At 39.7% G+C, this 8,258-nt stretch overlaps 1 pseudogene; it reads right to left on the reverse strand.

Moving 5' to 3' along the window:
• Positions 1–4,070: 4,070 nt before the first annotated feature.
• On the reverse strand, positions 4,071–6,137 carry LOC139725445 (uncharacterized; annotated as a pseudogene).
• Positions 6,138–8,258: the final 2,121 nt, after the last annotated feature.

Genomic DNA, 8,258 nt, shown 5'->3' on the forward strand with positions numbered 1-8,258 from the left:
AACAAACTCTTCATATATATATATATATATCTTTGAGCAAAGCACCGGTCTAGTAATCCGGAGGTCTCGGGTTCGAATCCCGATGAAAACATATTTTCTTTGCTCAAAGTTTTCACTATTCATTATTTGTTTCTGTTCAGTTTTCCCTCTCTTTGTTTATATACAGTACAGTATTTAAAAAGTTAATCATATTGGGTGTTATCAATGCGAAAAAAAAAATTGTTATTTTTTGGGGGGGGGACATACTGCAGTGTGTTCCCCAAAATTACAATCAGATTTTTGAATTGATAACACCCAATATGATTGACCTGTCTGAGTGCTACTTCAGGGTCTTAAAATATAACATCTTAGCTCTATTTTGCAGAAAACCCCGTTCAATTTGGTTAAGCGGTCACAGAGAAATGTAGATTGTTATAAAGCATGTCATGAGTTTGATTCTTCCAAGTTTAGCACTTCAATGCTCTTGTGAGTGAATAATAGACAGAACTTGGAGGGAAGAGATTCCCGACATCCTCTACAAAATTCCTCATTTCTCTTTGACCACTGAAGCAAATCAAAGGGGGTTTTCTGTAAGATGTGGGCAATGAGATATACATGTAGTTACATACCCTGAATTTGTATTTAGATTGATGCAATATTTTTAAAGATATCATCGCGGAGGGCCTCGTTGTAATCTTTTTTGGGGGGACATACGGTATATATATATATATACATATGTTATATAATTGTCACTATCACTATCTTTCACGATATACATCTTTTTTTTTTAAATGATCGTTTTTGATATGTTACTTTTGGGAAATATCAGCTACTAATAATATGGATTATTAGCTTGAATCTTATCTCGAAAATTTGACTTCCAGACTTCTTCCGGCCGTACTTCTGCAAATTATGGAACTTTTAAATGTTTCTGCAACAAACAAACAAATAATGTTTTAACAAATGACTTAAAGCAAGAACTAGTAGATGTTTTCATTGCTCTTTCTTGATGCCTGAAAAGTGTATGATTATAGAAATTATGGTGACAAACACATCTGATATTCCACTTTGCTCCTACTGCTACTACTATTACGACCATGAGGATTGTCATTAGCACCACTTTTGTCACCATCACATCGACATCATTATTATCACCATGTCATGCACCATGCGCGTTGTTATGATACTCGTCATTTTCGTCGTCGTTACTCTTCTATATATACTCTGTTCTCTAATCTATTGACAGAGTGCGGATTTGAAGATAAAGCCAGACAACAGTTATCCACGCACACACACACACACAAACACACACACACGCACACACATATAACGCACGACATTTACACACAAATCACTAATACACACATAAAGGCATTTGCCTACTTACACACGCACAGAGTGATTGTAATCCGCACTCCAGTGAAAGATGTATAACAACGACATAGATACAGATTTGCATGAATGTATATTTTTTTTCATCACTGGCATCATTTTCAGTGCCATTGATCCAAGCACTTTGCCACCAACGGCAAACACGACTTTTCAATTAGATACGGAGAGTTCGCGCAAGGTCCCCATCTTACCAAGTTCAGTTATCTCATGTAGACCGGAGAGGGCGTACATCAACCTCACGGAATAGCCAAGAGCTGCATGGTCACCCACACAATGGATGTTTACTCAGTGACGATAAAAACAGCAACAACGAACTTGAACAGTATCAAATTAAAAAAAGACAACAACAAAAGCAAAGCAAAACAAAAACTCAGGAGCATTACATGCAAGAATGGCTTATATGTAACAGCAAATGGTTCTACTCATGCAACAATTTCATACAAGTCTCGAGATGAGAGGAGTAATTATGATGTGAGAAGATACAGATAAGAGTTGAGCAAAATTCAGCAAAACTAAATTCATCTGCGTGATAACCCCAAATGATGTACACGTTTACAGACCTTTGTCCATAATCTATATAGATTTATCAAAATCTGCTTTGAGTATAAGATGAAACCAAAGTAAACGTTAAATCCGACAAACACGAACAGTCTCTCTTTTCATCATCTTCAGCTACAGCTTTTCTTCACCACAAACATGGAATGAAGTACGCCAGCCAATGGGGAAAGAATGCTGTTTGCCCTTATTACTGTAATTCAGTCATGAAAATTAAAGCATATTATGTCGACATTCCGCTTTATGTTAGTACACAAATCGAAAGATTAGAGGCATTTTCTTCATTGCCGTACGTACGAGGCAGTTGATTGTAAAGTAGAACTTTGATCTCTAATTCTCTATAATAAGTAACTAGTTAAAAGAGATCAACGGAGTTGAGCGGAACGCATCAGTTTCTAAGATCAGACATAGATGGCGCTATGTATGTTCCTCACAGGCAAGGTATGATCTTACAAGCCCCACGCAATGCCGACTTGATTATGTCTGAAGGCAAGATATCTCTACACAAACGGACATGCATTCTTCATCAGCGGAAACGGCTATTCTGGCAGTTGCCTGGACTGCCAATGTTTCGTTGTCAAAGCAGTATTCCTGTGATATTACAACTAATTCCGATTATAAAAAAGAAATATGGGAGGCTGTGGCATAGTGGATAATACTCCCGACTCCCGATCGGAGGACCCGAGTTCGAATCCCGCCCAGGGCTTACGTCCTTGGACAAGATGTTTTTACCCGCTGTGTCCCTCTCGAGCCACGTGTATAAAATGGGTACCTGGCAACGCTAGGGTAATGATAATAGCAGGGCCCTCTGGTAGAGCAGTGGCAACACCGAAGAGGCTACCCTGGGTAAATAAGACCTTATTGAATCATCAAACTGGGAAAAACCTTTCATGATCATTTGCGGCAAGACGAGGAATTATTATTTCTCCATTATTAAAGTAAGCAACATATGGTAGTGATTAAAGGGATGGTACAGTATTGGTGGAGATGAGAATTGTGCTTTTAACTTTTTGCGAGATACTAAGAAAACACTTATAAAATAGTACAGAACATACCATATTAAGAGGAATTCAAAGTTTATTTGATGAAAATCGGGTTTGGAATGACTGAAACATCCAAAAACAAAGTAAAACAAAGCGATCGTAATATTAGAATCGCTCTGTTTTGGATATCTCAGCCATTTCAAAACCAATTTTCATCAAATAAACGTTGAATTCCTCATTGAATAACATACTCTTTCATATTTCACAAGAGGTTTCTCATTATCTCACAAAAAATGCTAGAAACTTGAAATTAGGTCTCAACCAAAACTATACGATCCCTTTAAGTAAAAATACCGTCTCACGCGTCTCAAGAAATTCAGTAAGTTTGATATTAAACAAGAAATTGTAGCAGTTCACCTCATGACATTTTGAACCTATAGACCCTTTCAATGAAAACAAGATGAACTAAAATGTTTCTTTGTTTCATTAAGATTGACTTCGCCTGTATTCGATTTCCATTAGGAAAGTACAATTGTCTTCTACTTACTCCATCATAGATCTAGGTCAAATATCAGTCACCATGCAATGTGAGGATTTTTGAAGAAAAGTTATATCTTCCAGTAGTTAATTATTTTGTTCTTTGTTCGATCTTCACGTTACGTCATTCATCTCATCATTTGGTGTAGTCATGTATGATCTCACATAGATTTCATTTTGTTTGAGTTCCTCACGATATCCGGTTAAAATAGGTCTTCTCATCTCAACGGTAAGATGAAACACGGAATTATTCGGCACAAGAAGGCAGACAATTCACAGAAACAAAACCCTTCTAACGTCTAAAACATTTGAATAGCTTAATGGCCATGATGTACAAGAACGATGGATACAGTAAAATAAAACAATATTTGTTCTGTAAATAGGTACTGAGAAAATAATCAATATTCCTTTTCGAGATGACCATGTGTTTTACAACTGTCTAGTTTCTACCCATAAGAAGGCTCAGAGTTGTAGGTGTGTGTATTTGATGTACAAAAGAGAACCTACTTTCTGTCTGTAAAATTGACTCTAATAATAATGCAGCCACTTGAAAAGAGAAAACCAATCGTAAAGAAAATAACTGATTAATAGAACTCTTGAAAGAACTTATAAGAATATTTGAGTTCAAGGTGGGGATGACCTTTTGTCTAAGCGACGGAACAATCGCAAGATTTGTTGGCCGTCTGCTCCTGAATGGATAGCATCAATGACGCTCTTTCTTCGACTCTCTTGGCTCTGGCCTGCCTGCATCAGTCGATTGAACGCTCGGAATTTCGACATCATGGCCGACTGCCGATTGTCGTCGATCACCTTCATGGATCGACGTCGTTTTCCTCCTGCATGGCTTTCAGATCTCGTTCTCGGGTCAAATGCGAGGCTGCCAGTGATCGCTGGAGCTGCAGCAGGTCGTTGCCGAGTGTCGGCGGTTTATCGAGAACCACTGCGTCCTGCTTCCACTGGTTCGATATCTTCGATTTGACGTTTCTCAAATCAATCGCTGGTTTGATCGGTACCACGTCCTCTTCATCCGAGTCGGAGTCCTGTACTTCTACGCTCTTCTTGATATCGATCTTCCTCGCGATCGACTCGGCGGGTGCTTTGATCTTAAGTCGCGATCCCAGGGTTGACTTCTTTTCGATGGTCATACTCTTCTGCTGGCGAATTGAGAGCATGGAAATGGCGCGAAAGCTGAATCGTCTCCTAAGACTCGATCGTCTTTGAGCAGGAGACGTCGGTCCATCATCGCTACCGATACTGGACGATACTGATGATCGCCTGTTGTTTTGTTCCTTCTTACTTTTTTCTCCTTCTTCTGTACTGTTTCCAGATTTTAGATTTTCCAACGGTTTCCCGCCAAGGAGTGCTGCGACGGAGCACGCCAGCAGACGATCTCTCTTTTTCTTCAGTTCAAGCTCTTCTCCGGAAAGTACCTTTTTGCGAATGTCGGGAATCACGTTCGGGGACTTCAGGCGCTGCGTTCCTCCGTCTTGTTTAGGTCCCAGGCAGTGAGGAGGGGTCGCCCTAATAGGTACTGGGTTCAGGGGACGGGCTGACCGGGGCCTCTGTTACGAACGTTCCCTCCTGATTCCGTTTCTTTTCTTGCAAGTCTGGCCATGAGTTTTCCCACTGACAGATTTCGCAAAGAACCAGAACCACTGGTTTGTGAAATAGGTTCTAATACTTCAGATACTTGGGACTCAGCTGTAGCGATACGAACTGTCTTCCGAGGTTTGTCAGCGTGTCTGTCGCACATTTCAACCTCAGATTTTAAGGCCCGGTTTCAGCCTGTCTGTCTGTGTTCTTGCCAAGAGAGGGCGCTCAACTTCACTGTCTCTTGTGCTCGGTCTCCAACTTCTCTGTCATAGCCTTTGCTTTCGTTGGGCACCGCTGTAACCCTGCTGTCGCCAGTGTTACAATTCTGCACCGGCGTCTATGGGTGTTGTTGACAATCCTCATCCAGCTATTTCTCTTTGCCAATCTTTGGTGCTGAGTATTTCCCAGTCGAACGCTCCGAGTGACGCATGTGGTCCAGTTCTCATTTCGTCACCACTCGAATCAGCGTGGTGAGTGTCTTGTTCAGTCTCCCTCTCTTCTGTCAGCGGCTCCAAGGCTTTTAGATGTGGGGAAATATCTGCAGGCCGAACTCGACTAAGACTCGTTATGGTGGATGAGCGTCTTCTGATTATTGTGACTTTGCCTTTCTCCTCGCGTCGTTCGGTTTCCGCATCATTATTGTGAGATTCAAAACTGTTCGGATGATGGCGTTTCCCCGACTGCGCGCGTCCTGCGAATACCATTGCATCTCATTCGAGCTGCCTCGCTCGTAGGGGCCGAAGAAGCGCGATGTGCTAAGCGCCCTCTTTCGATCGTGCTGCCCCCAAGTTTTGACGACGCTGCTCTTCCAGAGTTCTCCGCTGGTGGCAGTCGTCGCTCTCCCACCGTACATGCCATTGTCGTCGTCGTCCCCATCGCCGAACCAATCCTCGGAACATCGCCCCGCTACTTCTCCTCGTCGTCTTCAGTTCGTTCTTGAGATCCCGAATCTCCTTGTTGATTTCGAAGAAGGTGTGTCCGAGGTGGCGTTCGAGTTGCTTCAGCTGGTATGCGAGTTTTGTGTCCTCTCGTTTTGTTCTTAACTCGAGCTGTGAAGAAGATGAGACTCGATAGAGCGTCTCCTTTCGATTTCTTCATGATTCCTACCACAGACTGCACAAGCTGTGGTCTCCCGGAGCGTTTTGTCCTTTAACTTTTAGAAGTCACCCAACCTGGATTTGAAAAAAGAAAGAAATGGATGCTATGTCAGTATGTAATAGAAACCGACCAAAAAACGAAGAAAAGAGGCAATTTTGAGATAGTGACTACGTCTTTGCACTGTGGGAAACGGTTTATGATAATTGTCAGCGTGACATTATTCCGAACGCCGCGTAGAGTGATATACATAATTATATGTAAAGATTACTTCCATGTGTACTTTAATCTGTGAACAATTTCACAAGCATTGCCTGTCAGACAAAGGGTGATTCCCGTCATAATAATCTATGAACTACTTTGTGAGATCAATTGTTTTACTCGCTCTCTTTAGTAACATCTTGTGATATCTTATTTGTCATCTCTGCACTTTTTAATATTTGTGTTTCTAGAGAAAATATAATGACAAACAATGCCTCAACGCAGCTGTGTCTTCAAGTGTCAGAGATTAGACATTATACCAACGAGATACTTTGAGTTGTCTTTGGAACAGGAATGTATGTATATGAAAGAAAAAGAATACTAAGCAGAGGGGTGAAGGTTGAGGTGTGAATTTTCTTCAATTTGTCTCCCTCTTCAACTTGGACTGCGTAACATAGTAATGTTGGAATTTCGGAGCTTGGGTATTTGTTCAAAGTTCATCGTTGTCACTGCCGGGCCCAACCAGGGACAGCCTGGTGATAGTGTCGCTGCCCGGAAAGCAATAGATGTCAGGTTCGAGTCCTGTTGTTCCTTTTCCGACATGTTTATTAAACTATAGATCAGGAGTTGTGATCTTACAAATTTCATTATCTAGAGGGAGACAAACTGAAGAAAATTCACACCTCAGGAATTGTATATGTTTATGCTTTTCAAGAGGTGTTCTTTTAAAACTTTGCAATTAGCATTTCATAATAATCTTAACAAATTTTTACTGTTGTTACAGTAGAAGAGAAGAGGGGAATGACACATTCATCAGAAAAAAACTGAAATACATGCATACATGGACAAAATACTCCATACATTTCGAAAAAAAACATAAAGATCTGAACGGATTTATGTCTCCCCCTACGAGTACATGAAACTCTTTACGCACACGGAAAAACAGTAAGTATTGTTTGAAGTTAGTCCAAAAAATTGACAATTTAACCATCAACTAAATGAATGAATAAATAAATAAATAACTCTTATGACAGATGAACCTCTCTGAACATTTTGTACCTTTTATTAACAACCGAACAAAATTTGGTGGGCCCATGTCGCATAATCACATCCTCTAATGCTTATCTAAAGCTCAATTCATTCGTACATTTTGGTTGTGATGTTTTACAACGACGTAGCCTCAAACTACGTCGAAGTTGTCAAAGTCAAATGTCAAAGTTTTTGCTTCACAATTTCTCATGGTATAGAAAATAACCCGAAGTCATTTCATATATCAGAAGGTGTTACTTTTCTGCATCACCACATAAGTGTAAGAAATTTAATTCTTTTTAATGTGCTCATATCCTTTTTTACTCTTAAATTTAACAATAACATTAATCTAATACTAAATTAATGTTATCATAGATCACATCTTGTAATCAAAATGTTGAATCTCTGACACTTGAAAACACGCCTGCTTTGAGGCTTTGTTTGTCATTCGTATATATTTCTCGAGAAACACAAATATAAGAATATAATTCATTAATCAAATAATAACTGGCTAACTGGCAGATATATCATAAGTCATGCATATCATTGTAAACTTATATCAATTTGTCATAGATGCACATTAAATCACTGCCTTTTCACTGAAAGAAAATATACTCTTACACAAATTATATTCCACATTAATCATCTACAGGATTATCACAATTATTGAACAATAACTAAAACCATATTTGCCTCTCTTCTGCCTATCTCTCTCTCTCTCTCTCTCTCTCTCTCACTTTTCCCTCTATCTATCTATTTATTTATTTATCTATCTATCTATCTATCTATCTATCTCTATCTATTTCTTTGTCTTAACGTTCTCTTTTCATCACTCATTAGGCTCAGTTTTCAAGTTCACAACGTCATATTTACCTCAACTGTGATTCAGTTCTG

The sequence above is a fragment of the Diadema antillarum genome, unplaced genomic scaffold (genome assembly GCF_040938485.1).
Source record: "Diadema antillarum isolate AM-2024a unplaced genomic scaffold, OU_Dant_1.0 seq00000041_RagTag, whole genome shotgun sequence".
NCBI classification, from domain to species: Eukaryota; Metazoa; Echinodermata; class Echinoidea; order Diadematoida; family Diadematidae; genus Diadema; species Diadema antillarum.